Source organism: Zonotrichia albicollis, chromosome 4 (assembly GCF_047830755.1).
Source record: "Zonotrichia albicollis isolate bZonAlb1 chromosome 4, bZonAlb1.hap1, whole genome shotgun sequence".
Lineage (NCBI taxonomy): Eukaryota > Metazoa > Chordata > Aves > Passeriformes > Passerellidae > Zonotrichia > Zonotrichia albicollis.
Window position 1 is genome coordinate 8,668,694 of NC_133822.1, and position 25,612 is coordinate 8,694,305.

Genomic DNA, 25,612 nt, shown 5'->3' on the forward strand with positions numbered 1-25,612 from the left:
CCAAAATAGTCAGTGTGTGAAAAGCACTTCCTTTTTTTTTTTTTTTAATTTTAATCCTGCCTCAGCGAGAACCCTGATCTACTGTGTTCTGGGAAACCACAAATACATTTTCCTTCTTCATTCGCTTCAATCCATTCATGGCTTTATACATTTTTCATACCCTTCCCCTGTATAAAAGATGAAAAATCTCAGGCTATTCAGTTTTCCCTTCTCATGATTTGCTTCTGTCCACATTTCTGCCCTTCTCTATTCTTTTTAAACTTTACATTCCCTTTTTGTGAGATCAGCACACCACCATTTGGAGACCTCCAGGTGTGGGAGAAATACCTATTATTACAGTCTCACAATGATGATATTGGTTTTCTATTTTTTTTCCTCTTCCTTCCTAAAAAGTTCTAACATTTTCTTTGTCATTTTGACACAGGAAAGCTGAGCTGGCATTTTCAGAGAAACTGTCATAAGGAGTAGTAGTTAATCTAGAGGCCATTGTATCACATGCAGAGCTAGAGGGTTTTTTTTGTCTAATCTGCAGTTTTTCACATTCAATGACAGTGATTTTCATCTGTCATTCTATTGTCCAATCAGACAATATTGTGAAATCTTTTTGTGCCTTGTGGCTTCTTCTGAATATCTCTCTATATAAGTAAGTCTCGTGTCTCATTAGTTAACCATTTTCTAGATCTTTCCAGACGATGTTAATCAATATTAGTCCCAGAAAAAACATCTGGGGAACTCACTGGGGAGGGAGGTTTTCCTTTATAATGGAAATAGAATATGAATCCCTTCCCTTTTCTTCCTCATTTTCAGGCACCTTCTACCTGCTCTTGTCTTTGCTAAGTTTCCTTTAGACACTTTAATGAGGATATTTCTCAGAAATGTTGCAAAGATCCAAATAAAAATCACCTGTTCTTATAGGGTCAAAGAGCTCCTGCAGCCACATGCAGCACAGCTTTTCCCATATGGAGAACCTATTCCCAACAGATTTTTCCTCACATTACTAAAGACCATTCCTCACCAGTTTTCTTAGCAATTTTCTGGTATGACAGACAGGCTTATTCATCTCTTTTTCTCCAGATCACCCCCAAAATACTATTAAACAACAGCTGACTTATTCTACTCTGGTAACAGGGCTGAATTAAGAAAGAGGCTGCAGATCACACATCAGCAGTTTCATATCTGAATCACTCTATCGCTTGGGACTCAAAGTTTTTTATTGTTCATTTTATCACTTTTTTTTATATATTCTTGCTCTTGACAGCTAGATTTGAGACAGATCACCTCTAAAGAAAGGCTGTGGTGAACAGTGATGCAAAAAAAAATTTGTGTTTTCTGTTATAGCCTTAACATCCTTCAGTGCTTCTTCTATACCTGGGCTATTTATTGCTCCTCCAACTCTGCCAGCTTTCTTCTGAGGTAGTAAAGTAAAAAAAATTGCCATTGATAGTTGTGCTTTTTCCCCCCACATTTCACTTCAAAACTCCTTGTTTAATGTTTGACACTGAAGCTTTTATAGATCATAAAGCAATTGCCTCAATTCTATCTCTAAGACCAATAGGCAGTTGACTGCAGAAGAGGGAATGATGCAAATGAGCTGTACTGAAGATGAACTTCCCAGCTGTTTGTGGAGACAGGGATATTTGTGGCCATTTGGATGGCACCTGAAGTGACTTGAATAAGTGTGAGGTAGATACCAGAACTCACAGCTTCAGTTTAGTGAAATATCAAACTACCCTTGCAGCTCCCCCTTCCATCAGTCCACAGGTTTTACTTCATCAATTCTTACATGGCTGTCAGGGCTTGCTGTGGAAAGTCTTGTGGAGAAGTAAATGGGAAATACTTTGCTGACACTGCTCAAAAGAACTCTCATTTCTTGGACTGGCAATTTCATTTCTGACTTCCTCACCTCTCTGGTCATACTTCTAAACATTAAAAGAGTCAGAGATATTACCCTAGCAGTAAAACCCCCCTTTTTTGATTCTCTCTCTGTTTCATATTTTCTGAATTGCTATTATGGAAGCAAAACAGGAGAATATGAAGTGAAATGTCTAACCTATTATACCTGACTGATCAATATATGACTTTTTTTGTACTACAGTAGAAAGAAAAAGTTGGCTTAGGTGGTTTCTCAGCTTACAACTAACTTTCTTTACTTCAGTCTAGGCAGACCTAAAGGAAACTTGTGCATACTAAAGAGTAAAAAGGCTTGAGGACATATGCAAAAAAAAGGCACTTCCCTCTGATTTCAGCTCAATGGGACTTGCTGACATAGTTCAACAAGAGAAAGAAGAAAACTGGCACCAGGTGCTTGCAAAAGGCCTGACAGATTTATTACAAACACCAACTACCTGTACCCAGCATGTAACACATATTGCTGAGTACTTGAGACAACCTCACACTCAGAGGGTGGCTGTCAGAATAACTTCAACTTTCTGAATTTGCTAGTCTAGATAAACACCTGCTACTGATGAAGCAGATGAGACAGGCAAAGGAAAGGTTTGACTTGCTGTAGATTATGATCAAAGCAACTGAGACAGAACCAAAAAGGTCTGAAAATCTTTTGACACATCAGCTGTGAGTTGTGGCACAGAAAATACGACCTCAAGAGTGTAAAATATCTGTGGCATAAGTAGGTAAAGTGGATTGGCCACTTGCAGATCATTGGTTATACTCAATGGAGAGAAGCAACATTTTTTTTTAATCTTCATTTTAATTTAGGATGTATAATTGCTCTTACCTATTTTTGACAACTCTTTTTATGTGTAGGGTGCTGGATGACTCACACCCTTAAACTGCCTGTCTCCCTCTGCTAATTGTGAAACGAGTCTTGGTTGCACCCCAGACATTTGGCCAGATGAGCACCTCTGCAGATATTGCAATTGATGATGTCTGTGTGAGCCCTAAATGTGACTGAGCCCCAAATGCACCTGGTGGAGGGGTCAGAGGTGTCTGCAGAGGGGTCCCTGAGGCAATGCCCATCCTCCCTTATGGTTCCCAGCCTGCAGCTCCCACAGCACAGCCACGGATCCTTCCTTTCCTTCCTGCCAGCACTGTCAGTCACTGAAACTGAGAGAATTAGGAAAGAATAAAGAAAATCCCCACTGCTTTCTGCCTCGAGGCAGCAGAGGACTGCAGGAATGGACACGCCAGGATCACCTTGATTTATAGAGTGGCATCCCAGTTGTTCTCATGTATTTAATCTTTTTGTGCCAGTTGGAAGTTGAAAAGTCTGCACTGTAAAGTTGAATTGTATAGTTATAAGTCTAATTAAAAAAAAAAAGGAGATGCAAAAAAAAAAAAGGTCTGGTTAGAATTTGTAAAATTTCAAATCTATTTCCATGTGACAGTAGATATTCCTATAGGAAGTGTGAGAAATAAGAGTGAAATGGAAAATAAAAGCAACAGATAGAAATTTTTGAGGTTTTTTTGTTAATTAGTGTTAGAGAAATAGCAGAAAATATTTTTATATACTGTTTTGCTCTGACTGACACATACATGTTCAAATTTTAATGTTGCTAACAGCCGTTCTCTCAGCAAAAACGTATTTTTGTGAATAAATTCTCTTTATGTTATTTCTTACAGTGCTAAAACTCTGTCAAATAGTTATGTTAAATGCATATCTGTGATAAAAGATTGAGTGGGATAGGGTGCAGGTGACTGCATGGAAAATGAGCTTTGCAGCCTTTCACTTGCACTGTTTCCTAATAAGTTTCTCTCAGACAGCAGTACTGTAAACCTCTGAGATGCTCCTTATACAGCAAACACAGCAAAATAAAACTGAACTCATCTCAAAAATAAGTGACTCTTTATTTAATAAGCATCCTGCACTTATTTCTCTGCCCCCAGAATTACACTTTTCTCAAACATAAAAAAGTGAGATCAGCATGACTCCATTTACCTTATTTATGTTTATTTACACATGCTCCCCTACACAAATCCTTCCAGTTTCATACTTATTGTTTGCTTTTAATGTGGAAGCTGCTACCATGGGAAACATGGTAAAATGGTATGATGTTGTGATAAAATTTACCATTCTGTAGAATCATTCAGGTTGGAAAAGCCCTCTAAGATCACAGAGTCCAACCATTAACCCAGCAATGCCAAGTCCTCCACTAAGCCATGTCCCCAAATGCCACATCTGCACATCTTTTAAATACCTCCAGGGTTGGTGACTGCATCACTGCCTGTTATTTTAGTATAGGAGACTTCTAACTATTTAGGTTTTAAAGGCCTTGACTTATTCAAATTAAATTAATTCTGTGTGTTTGGGGGATTTGGGGATGAGATTTGCAAGCAGATACTAAGGCTTTGAAGATATACAAATGTTATCTAATGCAAATTCCTCTGGTATTCATAAAATCTCATCTCACTGCACCTCATTTTGGATGTGTCTGCAACCTGCTGCTGCACAGTGTGGAATAAGCCAGCCTCCACCTCCTGGGGAAGCACCAGTGAAATAATTATCTGCTTGCTAAACATTTCCTGCCTTAGCTGTGAAGACTCATCCAAACCTGCTTTGCCTGTGACCTTTCACAAATCCATTTCTCCAGGGCTTTTTACACCCGATGGATGCTACAGGGAGCTTGTGGCATGTTCACTCTACACCTGCAAACCCTGCAGACAGGGGGATGGCAGCTCCCACACCACTGAGAGGCGCAGAATCTGATTTTCCTTGGGTCCCTGGGTCTGAGCTTCTGCTTGAGGACACTGTGAGAATAGGCAGGAGTCATCTGATTAAAGACAGGGATTTATAATGGAGGCATATTTGTGAGCTACTCGCTTGAATCTTCCTTTCTATATGTAAGGATGAGGTGAAGAGACTTCTGAGGGTGGCTTTTCCTCTCCATGGCTTCCAAAGGCAGCCTCAGGCAGCCAGCTCAGGTGAAAATGTGTGTCCTGTAGGATTAGGAGAGGTGGATCCATCTCTTCTCCTGTGTATGGGTCACTCTGTGGGGCTGGTCACACTTTCAGGGTTACTCATGTGCATCAGTGCTTCCTGCAAAGGCAGATCAGATCTGCTCCTCTCTCCAGAAATGGGCTCGTTTCTGCTGGGTTCAGGATTGCCAAGGGAAGCTGTGGAATCCCCAAGCCTGGAACTGTTCAAGGCCAGTCTGGATGGGGCTCTGAGGAACCTGGGTCTGTGGAACCTGCCCCTGTGGTAGTGGGGCCCTGGAAAAATGTTAAAGATAGACTCTGAAAATTTTAAGTTTTGTGTTTTGCCAGATCATGTGAAATTGCACCTGCGTAAGCAGTATGATAAATGATATCATTGTTAGATGTGATGATTGTTTAGTAATTAAATATAATTATTGTATAATCATAAGAAGAATCATGAAAAACTGTGTTAGAAGTTTAAGGGGGCCCACGAGCAGCCATGCTTGGCTGAAATCTATGTATAATATAGAACAATATAAGTTTAATAATTAACATGAAAGTTATATAATGATAGAATACAAAAACATGTTCATCCCCAACCCATGTTGGAGTCAGATTTGGGTTGGTACCCCTGACACCCGTAGCTCTTCAATAAAAGCACTTGCATGTAATCATTCTCGTGATTATGTGTTTCTGAATGCTAACACCTGCCCACAGCCAGGGGTTGGAACCAGAGGATTTTTAAGGCTCCTTCCAGCCCAAATTATTCTAGGATTCCCTCTATTACTTCCAATTTCTTCAGAATTGCCTTCCTTACTCCGAGAACTGCACAGAAATCTTAGCCACTCAGCAGCTGCTGAATTTTCAGATGCCACTATATTTCAGTGCCTGACTTGATGTCTTGGACCTTGGTGTCCTCTTTCCTCCATTGTCTGTCCCATGATGATCCAATTTGACCTAGAATTTTGAGGCTTGCCTTTAAGGTCTGGCACTTTAAACTTAAGCATTGAATGCTTGTTGTTCAAATCCCCTTGGATTGGCTGAAAACAGTTTTTCAGGCTTCCCTGTAAAGAGTACAAGAGGTGGAAGAACTACAAAAGAATGGCTTTTTTATATAAACCAGTGGATCACACACAGCAATGGACACATCAAAGCATTTCCATGCCTGATTTCTATTTCTCTCAGAGGGAATGCAAGCAGGTAAACATTTTCCTAGATCTGGCCCAGAGGCTAAACAGACTTTCAAAGGATATATAATATTTAGGTGTTTTGTAAGCAAACAGTCTTTATGTGCTGCTGCACTGAAGCAGCCTGTGTTTAGTTTTCACATGCAAGAAAATTTCAACTCATCCTTTTAGTCACAAATGTGTGTGGTGGTAAGTCAGACAAGATGGCAGCCCAAGGAGACTAAATGACCCAAAAATTAGTTGGGCAAGATGACATTCCAAGGAGACTCAATTACCCAAATATTTTTAGTATGAAAGGCAAGTGGAAATATATCCATGAAACATCCTGCAGACAATAAGCTCCAAAGTGACCTCAGAAGTTTTTTGGTTCCTATTTCTGCCTGCAGACAGGAACTATTGTGTTTAAATCAAATCAGGCAACTTAATAATGATATCTAATCAACAAAGAAGATAAGGAGGAGGCTACTGTACTCCTTCACCTTATCTTAAGACCTTTTTCTGATCCTACTGCTGGAATGGAGAGGCCACACCAATTTGACTTAGTCTGGGATTACAAACTCTATTAGTTCAAATTGCAACATATTTCTACTTTTTCCTTTCCCCTGCTTAATTTATGGCTAATGGCAGCTGCTCCTCATGGCCTCAACAGAAAAACTACTGTGTTCAAAAACCAGCACACAACTTTAATTGTAAAATTGCTTCTTGACACTTTTGACTTTAAAGCTTTGTGTATGAATAATCCCCTATTCTGTACAAGAGGTTTCATAGGAAGTGTCTGAAAAAGCCAGCACCTAAACTCTTATTTCCTGAGTTTTATTCCAAAGGCTGAAGTGTCATTTTTCTAAGCACTCACCAGAGTGAACCTGCATCAGATCCTTCACTCCTGAGATGAACTGTGCTACCAGAGGCTGTTTCTGCTATACTTGCAGTCAGCAGCATCCCAGGCTGGAAGAGTGGGAGCTTTCAGCGCTTTCAGCATGGATGGCTACAGCTGATTGTGCAGCCTGTTTATAGGGAGGAGATGAGATCCTAAGTGGTGTTTTTATGACTATTTGCAGAACTTAATGATGGGAGGACTCACTTCCTTGACTTCATGAGCTATTTTGATTTCATGACCTCCTTTGATTGGGAGGGGAGATTAGATAAGTGTTCTGAATGTAGGCACCTGGGGTGTCACTCACCTAAAGGCAGGCATGGAGTGACCTTTCAGATGCCTCAGAGCATCTGAGCTGCCTGCCTATCTGTGATACATAGGAATTGTCAAAGGCCCACAGCTCTCTGGAGCTGCATCTAGAAGCCTGTCAGAATACAACAGAACTTTTTGTTCACACAGTTGATTTTCACCTTATCCTGCAGATATGACTCACCTTGAGCTTAGTCAAGAGGAATCCTTGTGCACCTCTGTTGCAGACATCTTTTTATGAAAAATCTTTTCCTTAGGATTTTTCCTCCTGAGAAGCTGAGAGGCCTCAGAAGCAAAATGTAAACAATGGTTATTTGCTGCTGTGGAATGCAACAGGTGCATCTGTGATTGGCCCATGTTGGATGTTTGTAATTAATGGCCAATCACAGTCAGCTGGCTCAGACTGAGAGTCCAAGACAGCTGCCTTTGTTATCACTCTTTCCTATTCTATTCTTAGCTTAGCTAGTCTTCTGGTGAAACCTCTTCTTCTATTCTTTTAGTATATTTTTAATGTAATATATATCATAAAATAATAAATCAAGCCTTCTGAAAGATGGAGTCAGATCCTCATCTCTTCCCTCATCCTAAGATCCCTGTGAACACCATCACACACCTATCTACAAGTTAGAACCATTATGCAAATACAAAAATTAACTTCTCTTGTTCTCTTAGTGGAATGAGCAGATGCTTTTGCTTTGGTATTGGGATGTTGTTAAAAAAAAAATCTCAGACAAGCAAAGGAGAAAGGATCTTACCCATCTCTTTCTATCTAACTCTTGGCTTCATCTTCAGCTATATAAACTGTTGTGCCTTTGGTGAAAATCAATCAAGTTGTGCCACTTGACTTGATGGGGACATGCCCAAAGCTTAACTAGATCATTGTCTTCAAATATAACAAGAAGACAAGGGCTGCATCTGTATCTTTCAACCTTAAGTTTCCCAAGCACTAAATTAAATCTTGCAGCAACTAAGAACAATTGTGCCATTAAAAATGTTCAGAGACAGTTAAAAGCCCAACTGCTACCCATGACCCAAATTCAAAATGGCCTTCAAATTTATTTTAGGATGCAATGCGATGGTTTGGATTCCCCTTTCCCTTGACCTGTTGTGTAAATTAGACTTGTGGTGGAGGAGCAGTGGAGATTTTGGTGACAGATGATGTTCCCAAAGAAGTCTCTGGGGTGAATTTCCCTCCAATTTCTAATGGTGTGATGTCAGAAGTAACCCTTAAGCCAATTAACTGAATTACACAACTAAGTTACATTTCTGTGGGAGTATACCCTAGGCAAAATTATTTCTCAAATTGCACCTGGACAGCAGTGTTAATGAGGGCAAAAGAAATTTGTGGTACTAACAAGGGAGAAGCTTGATTAATAACTCATCCATAAAATGTGCATGATATGAATGATAGTGAATTCTGTACAGTATTAAAACACAAACAAAAATCCCCCTCTCTCTCCTCAGGGATGAGACCCATGACATTTAATCCATGTAATTGTCAATCTACCATGTAAACATTCTTTTAAAAGTCTTTAAATTTGAATTTAATTGCTACCAGCTCTTGATTACATACACACTACATAATCTATCATTGAATCAAATAATTATTATTGCTGTTGGGAAATAGGGAATTATGCAAAAGCCTAAAGGAAAACTGCATGGCAGGTGAGAAACAAACAAATGAGGGTGGGGTAATCAATTTCTGTACCATAAAATGTTAATGTTGTCCTAATAAATATGAATTTTCTTCCAATGCTTGATATTCTTCCTACCAAGCATGTCACTTAGCCTGTGGCATGCTTTAGTTTAGTTTCAAGTGGCACTACTATTAACACTTCAGCAAAATTATAATAGTTCCCTTTCATTTTCATAAAAGTAATTAAACTTATCAGTTTTCTTGTTATGCAACAAGCCAACCAATAAATGGACAAAAGAAGTTCAATTTATGGTATTTTTGAATTAACATCCTGTGCACCAGGGATTATTCAGATATGAGATTCTGAATTAGCGATTTTTAAAACTAAATTTTAAAAAAGAGGAAATAAGAATGATATTGGAAGAGAAGCATTCCTGTCAGTTCCTGCATTGACAAAATTATATTAACTACAGGATAGCTACTAATATTTCATTGCAAGCTCACCATTTTTACAGATAAAGCCAATCTGGTGACTCCAAAAATGAGACAGAAATTTAAATTGGTTTTAAATAAACAAATACCTTACCATGGTGAGAAATAAATTGTGTGCTTGGACAGACTGGACTTTTCAAGGTACACTGAACCCAGAGGATGCGCTGAATGGAAGGATGCATTCTTCTCATGGAATGTAAATTAAAGAACTCTGAAAAGAACTGTGCCATGAAATCTGCTCAGAAATAAAGGAATAAATTGGGAGAGGAAATAATATTCTTGGAGATTTCATAATTTACATGGGCCAAATTTCAACCCCCTCATGAATAGAAACGCTTAATATGTTTTAAAACCAGTCCTAATATATTATTCAGAGACAAGTGCAGAAGTCTGAATTTGATTTATGACCACAAAGAATGAAAAGACAGAAAGACAGGCAGCCCCAAGGCTACTTTGTCCAGGTGATACCTTCCCCAGTCTGACACGTAGTGCTCGATGTGATGAGATTCCCTGTCCTTTGAAGGTCAGTTATGCTGGAACAAAAGTCCAGCAGGGAAGTTGTGCTTACCTTCCAGCCAAATGCTGGCCTGCAAGGGGGACACCTGCAAACTCAGCAGCCCCTCTCTATAACCAGGAGAAGAAAAATAGAGGATGTGTGTTAAACTCAGCTGATTTCAGCTCATTACACCGTGCTGCCAGCAGGGCTGAGTGCTCGGATGTGTTGTCCCTGTCCCTCTGCTGGCAGATTAGGGACAGGGACAAGAGAACTGAGGTGGAAACCCAATTGAGTACTTCTGATCCCAAGCTTCTGAGAGCTAGGAAAGCTCATGAGAATGTTGCCAAGTTTTCTGAATACATTCTTTAAGACTTTCTGACTCAGGAAAGTGATCAGTGAGGATTTTCATTTCAGCAAGAATTTATTTTTCCTTTTTGTCCATGACACTTTCATAATGCCCTTGAACAAAATATTGTGCTTGATAGTCCCGTGGGAAAAATGCTTGATGTGATATGGGTGACACAATCTTTGTTCTGTGTCATGGTTTGACATTGGCACAATGGTTTTAACCCTGTGTTCTCAGAGGTGGATCCAGTGCTTCAGTGGCCAAATCAGGTGCCAATATTAAAATCTGAGCACTCATTGGTTTGACTACAGCATCCCAAAAAGCCTATTTCCTGTCAAACCACCACATTTGTCACAAACCTAGTGTTGGACCAGATCTCCATAATGGTTTAGACCCCTAAGTGAATGTCCCATCAAAATTTTCAAGTCTTCTAGCTTGAGGTACTTTTACATCCTCAGTTTTTTTCAGGCTTGTGCACTTTAGGTGCTCACATATATGCACAATTGTACATCTCACAAGGTGTCTATCTTTATCAGCCTGCTTTGCCCTTATTTTCTCAGTGTAACAGCTGTTTTTAGCTCATCTTAGTCTTTAGAAAATGAGCAGGGTAGAAATGATCTTTCTCTTTTTATACACATATGCAGGCAGCACAGCACGAGCAGGCAACAGGGCTTCTGCTGTAACAGTGAACACAGTTCTTACCCTTAATTGGATGATCATAAGGTTGGAAAGCAAGAAGATTCTCTCCAATCAATACCATTTCTAAGCAAGTATTTTCAACTGCACTTTCAGATTTCATGAATTGGAAGTGAAGAGACCCCTTTCCTTTGGGGATCTGTGACCTCACTGAGTACTGGAACAAAAGCACACCAGACACTTAACTTCAGAAAACATTTATGGAGTAGGGCTTTGCTTTCACTCTCTGGCCACATCTGATGGCAAATTGCATTTTTATTAATTTATGTTCTTTATTATTGTGGGCAGGAAGACAAATAACTGTCTCAGTATATAAACACTTCCCTGGAAATGAACAGATGAACAGATTTCAAACCAAATTTTCCTCATGCTCATCTAATTAGCTTTCTTATATTGAGAGGTTGTGGTATTTCAACAAGTAAAAGATGCTGATTTTCAAGTGAAAGTTTGCAGCTAACTCTTAAATAAATCTGTTATCTTATTTTGGAGACATATGGAACAAACTTTAGATTCACCCAAATTCCTTTAATTCCTCAATATATTTAAACTATATAATCATTTAGCTTGTAAAAGACCTCAGATCACTGAGTCACAAGTAGCTGGACCTGTGCGACTCATGCAAAGTAACACATGAAGACAGGAATAAAATCTGGATTTTGGAATCCTAGTGCAATGTTTTCAATAGCAGGAGTCTTGACTTCTCTTCAAACCAACACCTGGGTTTTTCTGCAAGCCTCTAACACCTCCCAGACCAGCAGAATGGTAGCAACTACTGCCTGTGCACTAAACTGCAGTGACAGAGAACACAATGAAAACAGCACATTTGTCAAAGAAATATTTGAACATTTTACAATATTTTAAGAGAGCAAATGAATCTGTTTTCCCACAGCTGAAAGGATTACTCACCGCACCACAAGTTTTGATGTCTGTTTTAGTGATAATCTCTGCTGCTTTGAAATACACAAAATAATGAACAGCTGCTCTGGCTGATGAAATGCAGAAGCAAAGTTGAGGTACTAATCTCTCATTAAAAAAAAAGTTTATTGCATCTGGAATAAAAAGGCAATGAGGGATTATTGTTGATGCAGAACAAGCCACAATAGAGATAAGAACAAAGTAAATGTGTTCATCCCCCTCCTTCCTGAAATCTGACTTTGCTACCTTGTGTGAACATCCATATGGTTCTTGGGAGGGCTGAACTGCTTCACTTTCCAGTGCTGTGTTTTGATGCAGTGCCTTTACCTTTTCTGGTTTCATCTGGGAAACAGTTAATTCTTTTCTTAGCAGCTTTCCAGTGCAGTGTTTTGGATGCAGTGTGAAAATGATGTTGATAACACACTGGTGTTTTAGCTGTTGCTCAATTGTGCTAAATCAAGGGGTTTTCATTTTTGCGTGCTCTGCCAGTGAGCAGATGTATAAGGAACAGAACAGGAGCATGGCCAGAACAGGAGATTGGAACTGGCCAGAGGGATGCTCCATGCCATAAAACACCATACTCAGTACAGAAACTGGGGGTTGGCCAGGAAATGACAATTGCTGCTCCTTGGTAGGCTGAGCATTGATTGGATCATGGTAAGTGTATTGTGGATCACTTTTCTTCTCTCAACTACAAGTCTCATTATCCTTATAATAACTAATAGATTTGACCACTTCAATTTTCAAATAACTTTTATCTAAATTAATGAATTTTACCTCTTTTAAAAATTTTCCTCCTCATCCAGCTGTGGAGCCAGTGGGAACAGAGTGAGTGGCTGCATGGTACCTAGTTGTAGCTAGGGTTAAACCACAGCTCTGGCCTCAATTACCTATTGGTTATATTTTTGAACTACAAGAGAACTATGCCTCTTTTTGTTTTTATACCCATTAATTATTGTTATTCTAGCCAAAGTTTGCAAACTATTAAGCAGTGTGCAAAGAATCTACAAGGAAATTACTTGAAAAAGAAAGAAAAAGAAGCAAACGCCTGTGAAATTAACCTGGCTGATCTAATCCACTCCTCATAAAGATTCCCTTTCCAACCCTTCACCATTTTAGTGGCCCTCCTTTGGGCACTCTCTAATAGCTCAGTGTACTTTTTTATGTTGTGGTGCCCAAAACTGCACAGTGGACTTGAGGGCACCACAGCACAGAGCAGGGTGGGACAATCCCCTCCCTTGCCCTGCTGATTCCCCCGTCTGTCCATACAACCAGGGTTTCCCTTTCCCAGGAGCAGAATCCAGCACTAACCCTTGTTAAATTTCATGTGGTTTTAAAGGGACTGAACCCCCCGTGGAACAGGTTGCTGCCCAGAGGGCAGAGGTTACAACAAACACAGGCGCTGAAGTGAACACCCTGACTCATAAAGCCCTGCTGACATTTCCTTGCTCAAATGCAGGGCCCAGGTGGGTTTGGATTCTTGCTGATCTACAAAGAATTCCCACATCATGGTCAGTTTTCAGCTGGCTTAGATACACCAGGTTCTTCCTGCCGTCACAATTTGGAGGTAAGAGATGGGCACAGTGCAGATCTTTGCCATGCTTTTAGCTGGTTCAAGAGTCTGCTGGTGTTAGCTCATGCTGAGCAATCAATTCAGGGGGAGGGCTGTGACCTCTCTTTTCCTGCCCTGAGCAGCAAGTGGGTACAGGGAAGAATCTCTCTTGTGGTTACCAGGCCAAGGCAGTGGAAGTGAATTGCTAAGGATTTGAGAATTTGATTTATAATCCTTTTTGTTACATTGTTTCTAAGAGATGGTTCACATATAGTTCACCTATAAATCTTTATAAAGTCATGAATGTCTTATAAATCATCTGTGTACATGATGGGTTCTGCAGAGAAACAGATACTTTAAGACTAATGTAAAAGTTTCATTTAGGAAAGCTCTATGTGCACATTTTATACCCTTATACCTACTGATTTATTTGAAAACAATTGAAATAATGTAAGAAAGAGGAAAAAAAAATACCACCAATGGCTTTTTAGAATAAGCATTGAATATAAAAGATCAAGCAAACATTTTTGCACTTGATATTTTATCCAGGGTTTCAAACCCATCAGGATTTAACATTTATTAGAGATTAATAGAAGGATGAGGGGAAACATGATGGTGATTCAACCAGAAACAGGGCAATTGTCAGAGGATGCTCTCTGTGCATGTGTGTAGCATGTCACCTCCTAGAAGGAATCAATCAAAAGTGAAGGCCATGGAAAAACAATCCCAAATAGCATGATCCTATTTGGGACAGAACCACAGGTTGTGTAAATTTGCAAAGCTCAGTGATTTTCTGAGTTACAAAAACTGGGGATCTACCTATTTGCAGTTTATTTTTTAAATATGTATTTGCAAATGACAGAAGTGTTAAGTTCAGTGTGCCTGATTTTCTTCTCACTTATGTCAGTGTCAACCAGGGATATGTTCACTGAATTTACTTAACATACTTCTTTCTGCCCTCTGGCTTCCCTGTAGCTAGTCCTAATTAGAACTGTGCAAAGAGTTGGATGGGTAAGTCACTCTCTAAAAAAATAAGATTAAAGAAATATTGAAAAAACCTTAGATTGAATAAAAGGACTGAGTTGTCATTTTGTGCCAAAGAGATCTTGGCTTACAACTCAGAGCATGTTTACCTAAGTAGCAAAGACTGAAATGACTTTCAGGCTTGAGTGATGTAAGCAGAGATTCAGAGTGGTCCTATCTGTGCTCCAAGCCAGGTAAGAAGCAGTTTGGATGTGGACAATGCATACACCTCCAGTATCTGAGGTGTATGCAAAAACTGAGAAAACCTGCTTTGGATTTGTTAATAGCACCTATTTCTTTACGTGTTGTCTCCCATAATATAATATGCTATTGTGGAAATGTCAAAACAAAATATTTAAATGTTCTAAAAAGTTTTTTGTTTCTGTTTGTTTGGGTTTTTGCCGTACATAAATATTGTAGCATTTACGATCATGGTTTGTTTCCCTGAAAACCTCTTTCATGTAGGACAAATAAGTAATTTGCTAGGGTTGTGGGGTTTTTTTTCCTTTTTTCCCCCTTGAGTAATAGTAATTTGCATCTGTGTAAAGCAGAAAAAAAAAGTCAGAGCAATGAGATTATGCTGACAAGCAGGAGGAGATACAAGCAGGAGGAGAATGGGGACTGACTGACTGACTGATGGAACTAGACAGCACCTCTCAGCTCAAGTAAGCAAAGGTCCATTATTCCTGGGCTGCTGCATCAGCAAAGCAATTAAATTAAGGAATTCTACAGACTTCCCACATAGTTAAAAGGAACTAAACCGGATTGTAGAGCATTACACACCAGGGTAGGACAATAGGAAGGGTGGTGTTAGAAAATGAAAATCCTAGGGCACAAAACAAAGAGAAGCAAAATGCTCAGCAAGGCCAAGGAAATTATTATTATGATATTGAAAAAGAAATGTTATTACTGTTTGGAGGATTTAAATTCTATTTTATGAACCCTGGTTTGTATTTATGACCTTCTGAGATCTCTGCTAAGATAACTGTGCTCAATTCTCTGTGTACCATGAAGTGTTTTCTTAGACCATTAGTGCCTATATGGGCTGAGTGTCTTGTTAGTAGTAAGGGTGGGGATACAGAAATATCTGGCTGTTCCATAAATAAACACTGTACACCCTGTTTGTGGGGACTGACCAATACCAGCTTTTCTCTCTGAGCTGTGAAGCTGCAAGCATCTGCCTTCAAGCTGCATGACTCCTTCAGGGACTTCCCTGAATCCAAGTAATCTCCTTAAGCAATGGATTCATTTGATGGTTAACACTATTGCTGCCAAGAAGAGATTTGTCATATCTTTAGGCTAAGAGGAGGAATTCTGCAGTACTAGCTAACTCCTCTCCACAGGGGAAATCAGCATATTCTTCTGGATATGCTGCAGTCCTGTGATCAATATATTTGTTCACGTTTAATGCTACATGTGAAAACAAGCATTCTCAATTTGAAAACAGCTGCAAGCAAACAGTGACCTATATATAGGATTTGTCTTCTTTCCAGCTTTATTCTTAACAGAATTTATGTGGAATTAATTGTAAATAGCTGGATTTGAAGGTGTCTTGTGGTTTTTTTTTGATGAAAGTTGGCATTTAAATCTTATTCTCCCTAGCTAGTCAATAACAATGTTCTTAGCATCTGAAACTTGGACAGATTTATAGCTTCAGCAAACTTTCACACTGCCATTTTTAAATACACATCATATATTTCACAGATCTTCTCAGCAAAATTTTTAGACATGCCAGCGCAATTTAGAAGTCTAGAGTATATTTAAATACGACTGAAGCATTTGAGAAAACAAACCCCAAAGACTTCCAGTAAGATTTAGACCATCCACAAGGTAATTTCCAAAATATCACATGTGCCTGGATGTAAAACTATCCAGTGCTGTGATACATACGACAAAGACATGATCTTAAGAGCCCATGTTCTTAAACTAGTGGATGATTGAAGACATTGATAACTCAACCTCCTGCTGCAAGGGCCTGTCAAGTCCATGTATTTGTGGTATTCAGTATATGAAAAACCAGTGAAACACTGACAGTGCTGGGAAGATCCCTGAATCTTGTGGCTGCACATCACCTGGGGTAACAAGCAGAGCACAGATATCTAACCCGGCCCAGTGTAGCAGCACTTCTCACGTACCCACATATAGGAATAAGGAGCAAGGAAAGAGTGTTTCTGGTTTCCCAAAAAATTGATTGTGTTCAGATGAAGTACAAAGTCTGTTCAGGCTCAAATGCCCCCATTTGCTGAGAGAGAGGACCTTAGAGCTGTCATGTGTGAGGAATTTTCAGTGCCATCAGGAAAGGGATCTCTGAACTCCTTCTTCTGAGGGTTGCTCACTGCACATGGGAGCACTAAGAGATGGCTGAGATGGAAATAAACAGCTGGGAGAAGCCTTTAACTCAGCTAAAGCTGATCTCAGCAGAACCCTTATCCCAAAGCTTGCCTTGGGGATGGGGATCAATGTCTATTCACAAAGAAATGGAGCTCGTTTTGAGATGTCTCTCTCCACTGATTGTTTCCAGGCTGCTGGGTTGAAGATCACCTCCATCAGGTTCCAAAACCCAGTGAGTGCTGCAGCCAAGGAAATTCTCCTTCAGAAGTAAGTTTTTTATTTATTTCACTTCTTTATTTCTTTCTTGTTTAGGGCTTAACTAGGTGCAAGTTGGGACTAAGCCTGCAAGCTGTCTGCTGGATATTTTTGTCAGTTCCACAGCTGCAGGAAGAGCTGTAAAATGATCAAACACATCAAATTTCTCGCAGTACCGCAAAGACTACTGAAGCTCACAGCTGTTGAAAAGGCTTTCAAGGACCCTGGAAGCCTTGAAGATACTTAAATGGAGCTAGGCTTTTAGACTGAACTGCAGAAAGCCTCAGTTGCTGCAAACCCACTGAAACCTGAAAGGGCCTTTTTTGCTGACTGCTCCAGACTCTCAGACCCTGGGAGCCTCTCTCATGGCTTCAGACCACAGCTAAACAGCATAATCCACCTGGATGTTTTAACAAAGCTGGCACTTTAGAAGTCACAAGGCCTAGGAAGACTGTCATATTCAGCTCTAGAGATTTCCTTCTTACAACAGGATGTTTGGGCAAAATTTCTGCAGCTCAATAAGTAGCAAAAACCTATTTAAACACCAGACCCAACATTTTATGGTAAAACTGGACTGCAACTTATTAAGTTGCAGCCACCTTTATAATGCTGCCTGATGTCTTTCATTATGTTTTCACAGCACTTATTCCAGTGGAAAAGAGAAGAACTGGAATGTATACAATGTGGGATGAAAAGATTGTAAACACTAAGTTGACCTATCCCCCTTCAATTACCTTTGTAATTTATGCTTAGTGCTAATTAGTTTTAAAACTTCCCATATTTTTACCTGCAGGATGTTTTAGAATTGCCTTTTCCTGCAGATATTTGAATTGGATGACTCCTCAAATTACACAGCATGTAAGTCTCTCTCTGTTAAGAATTAATGGGAATGTGGACAGAACTGCACTTATGTTTTTGCTCAAAGTTAATTTGCACAGCTTTAATCTTCCTGGGATCTTTTCTGAATTTAGGTTTTAGGATCACAGCTAATCCTGGAAATAATTTCCAGGTACAGTGAGGATGACAAAACCATTAGGAGTAGTCAGCAAGGCATCACCAAATGGAAGTCATGCTTGCCCAACATCTGTGCTGAAGTGACCAACTCTTGGATGAGAGGGAGGCAGAGGGGATTGTCTGTCTGGGCTTCAGTGACACCTTTGATGATGTCTCCCATTAGACTCCCACAAAGAAGCTTCTGATGTACAGACTGGGGAGCAGACAGGGAGGTGGATTGAAAACTGGCTGAATGTTTGGGTCTAGGGGGTGGTGATCCACAAATCTAGCTGGAGACAGTGGCTAGCAGAGCTCTTCAATGATAGTACTGGGTCCAGGCCTGTTAAACCTCTGGATGATGGGGCAGACGGTAGCCTCAGCTGGTTTGCTGGTGACACCAAACTGGGAGGAGTGGCTGTTACACTAAAGGGTTGTGCTACCATCTAGGATGACCTCACCAGGCTGGAGAAATGGGTCAACAGGGAATGTCATGAGGTTCAACAAAGGGAATTGAGAAGTCCTGCCCCTAGGGAGGAGCACCCTCATGCACAGGTGTATGAGGGTGGTCTCTTCAGTGGAAAAAAGCTTGGCAGAAGAGGACCTGAAAGTCCTGGGGGACACCACGAATCTCTCAGTATCAAAGTAAATAACTGTACAGATTCCATTTAGATATCTGTTATAAATCCCACATTTTTTATAAGATAGGTGTAAATTGACCTGAGGGCCCTCATTCAGTCCTCAAACCTAGATGACATTTACTGCATCTTGGTTTTCATATCCAGCTCTTCTGAATTTGCTGTTAATTCCTCCTACAACTTTTCAGATGAAAACGCCTTTTCTTAATAGCAAAATACTGATCTGAAAATGTTTCATAATATTTTTTAGGGTAGGATAACTTCACCTGGGTATGTTCCAAGGAAACTTTTCTTGGACGAGTTTCACTTTTTAAAGCGAAGAATCACCATGCAAATCTGCTTCATCATCTAAAATTTAAAGACCATTTACATAAGGATAATCAGGGAAAAGGACAGAGTGATCAGGATTGCAAATGTCTGAAAATAAAGATAAGACCAGATCTAGATCTAGTGATATGAGCTTTCTGTGTGGTGCATCTCAGATGATGGAAAGCAGCTGTAGAGTGGTACAGCCAGCATTTGTGATTCACTGTGTCAGTGGAGCAATGCCAGAGAGTTCTGGTGTATCAACAAACCCAGGGCAAGTGGCAGCTGCATCCTTCTAGATAGATAAAGCTTCTTCTGCTGCAAGTAGTGTGAAGGAAACATTTGCATGCACACAGCAGGGTATTTGTTTGCATGTGTACATGCATGGGTGTTTACACGTACACACACACAATTCTGTGACTGTGGTAGGCCTGGTTATACCAGCTGGTGTTACATTTACCCATCGTCTCTGCTGATAAGAGCAGTTGCCTACAGACTTGCTAAATATTAGTCAGAAAGCTGAAGTCCTCCACATCATCAATAATCCTTTTTGGACTCAGGCAGAATAAAGGAGGAAAATTATAAACAAAACAAAATCCAGATGCACATATTAGGTAAAAACTTCTGGTGCGTCTGGGCATGTGGAGGAGAGACTGGAACATATTGTCTCTAAGTGGATGCTGGGACTGGGAGGTTGTGTAAAATGAACTAAGTACCACAAAGGGATGGAGGTTCAAGGAGTGGGACAGTTTGGAAAATTGTTGCAAGTACATTTGTTGGTGTACATGGGGGTAGCATGAGAATCTGGAATCTGGAATATGTATAGGTAGGATGGTTTAGGGCTGCAGAAAAAATGAAATAAGATATAACATAAAAGTACAATAAAGAAAGATCTTAGAGCAGTAGGGAAAAAGGCAATCATAGCAGGGGTTCAGGAAAAAAGACTGGCCTAAGACCAGGAAGGGGAAGGAAGTGTGGGAGTAGGTCAGTACTGAATAGGCCTGTGGTCCAATAACAGCCTTCAGTTGGGTTCAGATATGTGAGAATTTAAAAAAAAAGAGGGAAATCTCAAGGAAGAGTAAAGACTAAACTGATTGGCCAAAGAGCTACGAAGCCTTTAAGTCATATTTGTTTGCTTTGTGGGAAATGATGGGTGGGACACTGAAGCACAAATTATCCTTGCTGGGACTGAAGTATGCTCAGGAGAGAGTGCTACTGCTAATTTCAGTTGCTAGGCTCAAAATAATCTCTCTTAATCATCCATGAACTGTTGTTTTTTTCCCCCGAGACTTGTAATTTGCTAATCTCCTTGTTGATTTTCTTATATACACTGAGTAGAAGAAACCAAATTTCAAAACACTCCACAAAACATTCTAGAACTATCTAATCTTTCTAAAAATATGTTCTTCATGGTTTTTTTCCCCCCCTCGTGTTGAACAGCAGTATTCTCAGTATAGGCTTAGCTGTTTTGATTTAAACAAATTAGTTCTGACTCTGCCTAGATAGCCCTAGAAGGGAAAAACCCTTAATCAAGATGTTTAGCAAAGTTGTGAGGCACTAATAAAAGATCCTGAAAGAGGGAGTATCAAGCATCACTAATTACAGGAAATGCTGGAATATTTATAGACACATACAGAGATATTTGTAGAACAACCTCTAGGCTTTAAACTTTCCTGGCCTAATCTCAGCGGAGAGACCCTTTCAAGTGATAACCTAAATATTTTGGTTCTGCATGTTTATAAGCAGCCCATGGATTTCCTTGAAAAAAATGAATGGAGTCTGGCACATGTTTGGGGTTGTGGCTGACTGTACATTTTATTCATTAGGGAGTATATTCTGCTATAAATACTTTATTTGTTTAGAGGGAACTGCATTTTTACTTTGATTTTTTGAAAGATAAAGCTGAAGCAATAGTTTACAGTCATGTTTTATTATCTGCTGGAGCTTCAATTAGTGCCTAATCCAATGATTGCTGAAAACACTTTTGATTCAGAAACAATTTATTTTCTCATATTACCAACAATGTGACACTTTGAGGTGTTCTTTGCAGCGGAACTCAGAGAAGTCACACTGGAAGAAAATTTAGCTTGATTTAGGTTTTTGAGCATTAAAACCCTCCATACTGACCTAACAATTATCCAGGGTAATTCAAAACATATTCAAAATGGCTGTAAATTCACATTCAGGCCTAAAAGCTGCATTTAGGTTTGGTGTATGGTATGGAAACAAAAATCTCCAGCTATGGAAATCCAGTGATATTGTGGTGATAACCAGGTGCTTAAGAAAATAGTAGTTTACAAGCAGAACTCTTATTCACAGAAATTAAATTCATTTTCCAATTATATAAGAGCTGGAAACCTGTTGTTTTAAACATTAAATCTTATTATAGATTACTGTGGATTACAGAAAAAAGCCTGCTCTCCCTCTACACTGAGTTTGCCTTCTGGTGGGAAAGGAATACTGTTATTCACAACCATTTAAGCCACAATGATGATGCCCATGGATCTGTAACTCCTGTTCAGACCCAGGCAGCTGGAAAGGGGCTGTGTTTACTCATCTGGCTGCAGGTATGGGCTGTATTCCCTGTTACAGAACACTCTGCTTGTTGCACACCAGCCTGTGCCCAGGGACAAACACTGCAGCTGAGACACACCCTCAGGCAAATACCCCAGGGTTTGACATTTACTGAGGTGTTACCAGGAAATGACCTCTTAGGGCCTAGGAAAACCTAAGGATAGAAAAAAATGTCCAATATTAAAGTGCTGGCTTCTTGGACAGTCTTAACCCTCCACTGAATTTTGTGACAATGTCCCTTTACACCATCTGGAAGCTTGGACCATGGCCTTTTTGGGTAGGCATCAGTTTCTCTAAATTGCTCACCAAGAGGAAGCACAGCACAAGATTTGCTGCTGCTCAGCCAGATATTTATCATGATACTCTACTTCAGCTGTGTCCTGCTGCTGTCAGGCATCATCTTAATGCTCTTTTTACCTAAAATAAATAAATCGGTGTCGTCTTGAAGATTTAGCTGCAACTGCAGTTTATAGGTAAAGAAAAAATGATAGCTTGCAAGCAAGTTTCTTAAAGCAAACAAAACCCCAAGCCCCTCATAACACTCCCAAATTATAAACCTCAGGAGAAATTAATTAGAAATAGTAACCAATAGCAGTAGTGAAAAGATTGAATCTTGAAAATATTAGAGGTCCCCTACTATTTTTTAAGTCAAGCAAATATAGGAAAAAAAAAACAGGCATTGGTTTGTCTTTTACTGCTTACATGAGCCATAAAATAAAATGCTTGGAAAATACCCATATTAAATGACAAATGAGGTACTTTGGAGCACAAATAATACTTTATTTATCAGAAGTGAAATAATATAAATCAACCCTTGCAACTTCTGTATCAATCTGCTCTTTGGAGTAAATAGAAAAATAAAATATTTCCTTAAAAACACTCAGATGATTTGTTTCAGGGCTCATAAACATCTTTTATGAGCAGCAGTTTAGTAATACCTAATGTTAAGTAATACCAGTGGTGCTGTAACTAATCTAGACTATACATGCCAAAGAAATAATATTTAGAGAGTTTTATTTGACTGATCTAATTGAAAAATGAGATCTGTTGTAGGGCACAGAAACATTGTGAAGCTTGTCTGTTTTTTTCCAAAGTGATGTGATGCTATTGTTGCATATATTGCTTTAAAAGGCACAAAAATGCTGAGGGCAAGCAAAATGTACCTGGGCTTTTTGAGGCTGGGTCTTGAAATCTCCATCCAGGGGGTACAAGCCAGAAAAGTGAGTGGAGTTTCTCCTTTCACACTGGTGCTCTCAGAGACCTGAGTGAGCAGGGTGGGTAGGCTGAACCCCTTCATGCTTGGAGGAGTGCAGTATTTCAATATCTGCAATGCCATATTCTGATCCTTCTTAAAACCACATTCTGTCATGATGCACATGTAGGCTGGCTGTAGTTACACTTTTTATGTGCTGTGATAAAATTTCATCATTAATTAACATGATCTCTTGCTACTCTTCATTCTCCTGTCCATCTACTGATTCCTGCCCTACATTTTATACTGTATCCTTGTAAGCGTCTATTTACAACCCTTATCATGCTGAAATCAGGGTCCATGACTATGTTTCCTACCTCAATGACTTAGGAAACAGCCCTAACACTGGTTTTAAAGGCACTGTGGTGGTTTCAATGACTTACTGTGCTGGAAAGTCCAAGGCAGAAAAATAGCCATGCTACCCAAGATAGGTAGACTGTTTATGCTGGGACGAGGATTCAACTCATTCTAAGACAGATTTATAGTAGGAAAGACTAAAAAACTTTTTTTTCTCTCCTCTTCTGAGTATGAAAAATATGTTTGAAATGTGCCTTACCTAGATGCCGCTGATATCTGCTGTGTCTTTTTGTAATTTATTACATACAGAGCAACATATGTCAGCTCCAGCAAACAAGATATTTATTTATCAAATAAATGAATAAATACATCCATCACTATTCTTTAAAAAATACTGGGACATTTAAGTCAGGCACTTGAAAGCAACATTATAGCAACAGAAACTGTAAGCGATAGCAATAATGCTGAAAAGCTTTTATCAAATTAAGCGAAATGTTTGGATCAGCTCCCAGCAGCTACAGCTTCATTTCTCAGAAACCTGTAGCTGGTTACCTGCAGCAGCTTTGCTTGCTGCTCCAGCAGAGTCCTCATGTCCTGAATGGATGCTGGGAATTGCTCCCAGGCTCTGATCAGTCCCATAGATTGAGACAGTCTCACAGAGCTGAGAATGGGCATGGATTAATCCTTTCATTGAAACACTGGGATTTGAAATAGGAGTTGCTAATTTTGGTTGGCAGTATCTTGGCAGAGGGGAGACAGGCAGATTCCTTCTCCTCCATTAATTCCTGTTTCTCCTGTTTTATTAAAACAGCTCATCATATTTGTAAGCTTCAATGAACAATTCTTCTTAACATACTCCCACACAAGAATCCATCGAACAACTTGCATTGTCTCAGCTATTTTAAGGATAAACATTTCTTCAGGAGTGCTCATGAAACCTGCAATTGCTGAAGTTTTAAAACCAATAAATATCACCTTCTTCAGTCCATTACAAGGGGTAATTTCTTTGCTGCTTGTTCAGATACAAATTAGGAGGAATAACTTATAAACAATGTCAGAAACTAGGGTAGCACAGTGGGACCTTGGCTCAGGAGTGTGTTAAAAACAGTGTTCATTCCTGGATGGAATGTTAGATGAAAAAATATTAATCAGTTACTAATGATACAAGTAACCTTTAAAATGAAGGAATCATCTTTCTCTGGATTTCTTACATTTTTTGGTTTTTTTTCATACTACTTAAGCACAAGCAATATTTATCTAAATCAGACAAGTTGTTAAAAGAATTCTAATGGATAATACAGAGAGAATTTAGAAATAAAGATTATGTAGAGACCAATTTCCTGAAGTGCCTTGCTCCCTTAGGCTTATTCCTGATTTAAAATAAAATTCAGGGATGACTTAGGCTTTTGGGAGCCTTGCCTCTCTAATAATTTGTGGGAGTAAGGTTCCTCCATCTCTGAAAGTGCATTGCATTCCAGCTGCCTTAGGTAGCTCTAATGTAATTTGCTTGGATGCAAAAAGCAGTAGAGTAGCTTTGCATGGCAGTTTGCCCGGACTAATATAGCAACTTCTAGATGTTAATTAGTCACAGTGGAGCTCCACAATACAGCTTGTTTGTTCAGCACTTGCTCAGGTATCTTCATGCTGCACGGCTTTATGGCACATAGGTATAAACCTGGGTGCTTCTAAATTTGTAATTTTTTGCCTGAGAGGAAATTGATGTAGAAATAACTCATGCAGATTCCATGTTTTGTAGCTGCCTGCTGATTTCCAGATCAGGTGCTCTCAGTCAGGACCAAACCTTCCCTGCAACACCTCACTCCATCAGCAGGGAGCTTTTGACAGGACTAGGTGTGAGATGAAACACTTTTCAGCTCCTGCCATGCCATGCTGTTAAAATAGGAGTCATAAACCCCAGCTCTGTCCTACATTGCTCTGTTGATGTTGCAGAACTAACTTAAATGAAGCATAATTTAAACATATTTAGAGGAATGGTTGCCTTGAGTAAATGATTCCCAGCAGAACCTGTAGGAAGAACCCTCCATAAATCCTTTCTATCTACCTTGTAACTTGAGGAATACCTGTAGGCTTCCTTCAGGGCTGTACTCAGCATCCAGTTTGGTAGCAGAGCTGCAGACACAGTGAGAAGCTGCAGAGATCCAGTTTTACTCCAGTTCAGCTCTGTTTGGGATGGTTCAGTTAGGAGTTCAGCTTCTCCCTGGAGTTAGAATTAGATACAAACTCAGAGAAGCATGAAGTGACCCACATTTTTCACTCCTTTTTTCAGCTTTCAAAAGCCCCATCTGTTGCCTTTCCCTGTTCATTAAGCTAGGAATAATAACAGGTGTAATGCTTAAAAAGATAATATTTTGAGAAAGAGAGGGTAATTTCTATTTGGCCCTTTGTCTTGTGTAATTCCACGTTTCTCTCCTCTGTGTGTGTAACACTGGTGAAAGGTGCCAGACTGACATGCTTGGGGAATGAATAACTCTTTTTATGCACAGTTGGTGTCTGAGTACATCAGAGGTTTTGGGTTAGCAAATCTTCTTAATCCTAAGAAGTAAATCGCTA

General features: G+C 39.6%; 1 long non-coding RNA gene across 3 annotated transcripts in view; it reads left to right on the forward strand.

The window, feature by feature from the left end:
* Positions 1-11,323: 11,323 nt before the first annotated feature.
* Positions 11,324-25,612, forward strand: part of LOC141728742 (uncharacterized) — a 43,261-nt gene continuing 28,972 nt past the window's right edge. Inside the window, exons 1-3 of one of the 3 annotated variants that reach the window (XR_012579892.1) lie at positions 12,770-13,390; positions 16,920-16,996; positions 17,778-17,842. This is a non-coding gene — a long non-coding RNA (uncharacterized LOC141728742). Of the gene's footprint in view, positions 13,391-16,919; positions 16,997-17,777; positions 17,843-25,612 lie in introns of all 3 variants that reach the window. The other 2 variants (XR_012579893.1, XR_012579891.1) reach the window with 2 other exon arrangements.